We start from the raw sequence: 3,546 nt of genomic DNA, 5'->3' as shown, positions 1-3,546 counted from the left end.
GGGCTCTGAGCAACCTGATCTAGTTGAAGATGCCCCTGCTTATGGCAGGAGGGTTGGACTAGATGACCTTTAAAGTTCCCTTCCAACCCAAACTATCCTATGATTCTACATCTGCAAGAATATGTCTGTCTGCCCTTTTTAAGCAGGGCAGAGTTTTGTGCAGTCTGGAATCCACTTCAATCTACTTGAGTGTGTTCTTGCAGTCATGGGTCCTATGGAATGTTTCAGGTGTTAAAGCCGTCGATGAAACACCCCAGATCTAGATGAAGGTTGTAGACCAACCCTGCTTTAGGAGCAGGAGGGCTGCCAGCTGGGTGGGGAAAGGACAGAGGATGTGTACATTGAAAGTACTACTGTGCTACACTGCCTGATTTGTGATGGCAGAACCCTCCCCTGGCAGTCACAGCTGGCATCATGCCCTGCTATTTGGCTAGTTTTCAGTAGTTGAAGCCCAAGTTAGAAGCTAACTATTTGTCCTTCTTAATGGGTGGAGCCTCCTAGCTCACTGCACAAAGAACAATGCTTATGACTGCTGAGCCTTTGCTTAACAGTAAGCAGGATCAGTTTGCTGAAGTCTCAAGCTATTGCTAGAAAGAGGTTTTTGAAGTGTCAACAGCAGGTGGCCTAGCAATAGAAGTTGTCCCAGGCTGTAATCCTTTCAGCAGAGCACCTCCTTGTCACATTAACTGGCGCTGGCTTTCTTCCATGGGACTGTGGGGGTTTTTTTGCAGCTGGGGAAGTCAGACTTCATCATCTGTTCTAGTTCGTTTTCACCACAGATGAAGGACTATGTCCTCCAGACCTTCGCATGAAAGGAGATCTGCAGCCTTCTGCATTTCTACCTGTGGCTGTCATACTATACCCACAAGTATTTACAATATTGACTAGTATCAACTGTATTATATAACAAAGAGTCTGATTTTAGTGCCAGGGACTCATGCAACAGCTTCACCTTTAGTGCACCAAGTAGCTGCTCATCCACTGTTTGAAGTGCTTATCTGCATTATCAGAGATCAGCACAGTCTCAAGTCCCAGCAGGTACCTACTGCTCACAAAGCTCTTCACAGAAAAAAAAAAATCCCTTTTCCTTACAGCACCTGTTACTCACAGAACAGTCAGCCCACCACGAACCTGAGCAGTGCCACAGTGGTAAGGAGGGGAGGCTACTTCTGACAGACAGGCAGATGGAATGGAGGACAGGTTCTGTCAAGACATTCTTCAAGACTTAGACAGTATCAGTGAAGACTTCAAGTTTCAAAGCTTTTTCTAAAGTAAAGAGCAAAGATCCTCAGCCTCTGTCCCTCACCTCCTCAGGCCAATCTCATAGCTTTGTCACCTCCTGAAGCAGCTCAGGTGAGGGTCTAGCAAGGGCTGGATGACAACCTGTAGCAGAAATAGCACAACATTCAGACCTTCAGGTTCGTGATCTACTGGTTAAGTACTAGGCTTTTGTGCACAGTTGTACAACCACCCACAGGCAGACTCTTCATGCATTCCTATGGAGTTTGTAGGATTCCTCAAAACACCCAAATTTATGGGTACATGTGATTAGATGACTCTAGCAGCACACATGTGGTTTCCTACAGTGTAGAGCAAGTAAGAACTAACTGCCTGTGTTGAAAATGCATGAGCCCTGCCAACTATGCAGGCTGCTATCTGGTAAGGAAGCAGCTTCACATTCTTTTGTTGTGTTATGCAGTCCAAACACCTTGACTAGTCAGCCTGCCCAGAAACAGATACTAAATCTATCAAGATACTCACTTCATCCAAGTTTAAAATTCATGTGAATTTTATGAACTTGAAGTCTGCATGTGAGATGCAAAATGAGCTGGGAAACTTCCAGCTGATGTCATCTTCTCCCCTCTTCGTTGTCCCAGGAGATTTTCCAAGACTCTGGATTTACAGAACAGCTTGGATCCACATAAAGTAAAACCTCAGGAGCTTGGTATTCAGTCTTCTGGATGGCAGCCTCCCCCAATGGAGTAGTACACACCAGAGAAAGCATCCAGGATTCAACCCTTGAAGGGTAAAAAAGGGTCTAAAATTCTGTAGGTATCGGCTTATTGTCAAGTGAAGATCATGCAGTCTCCTGCTGAGTTAAGTACAGCTAATTAGTACTGAAGCTTCTACAAACCAAATGCTAGTTTTCGCCTATCCTGCCTTACTAAGTGTACAGCTTAACCAGGTAGCTTTGCTATCTGAGCAGTAGTCCACGAAGGAAGTGGAAGAGGTGGTTCAGCTAGGTCTTCCAAGCACAGAAAAGTTCATCTCTGGAAAGGTTTAGCCTGAAACCACCTGATGTTGGTAAGCACATTGTTCTCATTCAACAAGTATTAGATGACAGCAAGAGGCATTTAGAAATGTTGCTGTTTAGAGGCAAGTGGTACGCTTAACCCCAAATATCCCTGCCTAACTCGGGGACCTTAGAGCCAGACCTGTACTACTAGGGCCTCACAACTTTGCTTCTTAAATTCAGAGTGGTGTCCCTTTCTCCTTGTGTTTCATGGTGTTCCATTGCTGCTTGCCATCCATCTCCTAAAGACATGACCAGACACAGTCATGCCAAGGGGACAATGATGCCAGACAATGATTGAAGCAGGTTTCTGGAACACTCTTACCTTTGTACCTTAGCCATAGCAGAATTGCTGCTGGTGACTAGAAAACTAAAATGGTTTAGATGTAAATATTTCCAGGAGCAGCATAAAAGCTTGCATTGACTTGGCTTTCACAGACCTGTGCATAGCTTTACTTGACTCATGCCAGCAAGTTGAAAGCAGGTATAGAGTTCTCTGCCACTGGCCTATACAGGTCAGCTCTGTGTAGAGGAAAGCACCCTTCCATCCTCCAGTCCATCTAGATCAGTCCATCTGTCACTGACAGCATAGTATACTATTAGCAGATGTAATTGAGCATCTATACAGTGAAATCTCAGTCTGCACAAGACTATTATCCCATACCAGCTGCAGCCAAATACCTAAACTTATCTTCAGATAGAGAAGGGAAGAAAAGGCACTTGCTTCCCCTCTATGTAAAGTTCAGTTTCGTTCTCTACCAAGTATGAGCATCACACTTTGTTTACTACACATCACCTTTATTTTCCCCACACATATCTGAGCTAGATATGAGATACTGCATGTCCACTGTTCTTGCACTTGTCTTTGGGCAGCTACTTTAAGGCAAGAGTGATCAAAATGAGGATCCAGACTACAGAGGAGGGAGAATGCTCTGGACACAGTAGGGAAGGGAGGGTAAGGCAGCAGCCTTGCTCTACAAGGTTTAAAAAACCAAAAACCCACATCTGGGGATGAGAAACTGTTGGTAACATGCTGATGTTTTGAGTTGTTGCTAAGTACTCAAGGACAGTCCAGCTTCTCGTGCTGGCTTGCCAGCAAGAAAGCTGGGGGTGCACAGGAAGCTGGGAGGGTACACAGCCAGGACAGCTGACCCAGGCTGACCAAAGGGATATTCCATACCATGTGACATCATGCTCCCTATATAAAGCTGGGACGAAGAAGGGGGTGGAAGGACATTCGGAGTTATGGTGTC

The sequence above is a fragment of the Phaethon lepturus genome, unplaced genomic scaffold (assembly GCF_000687285.1).
Source record: "Phaethon lepturus isolate BGI_N335 unplaced genomic scaffold, ASM68728v1 scaffold21640, whole genome shotgun sequence".
Classification (NCBI taxonomy): domain Eukaryota; kingdom Metazoa; phylum Chordata; class Aves; order Phaethontiformes; family Phaethontidae; genus Phaethon; species Phaethon lepturus.
Note: the sequence above shows the minus strand (reverse complement) of the source record.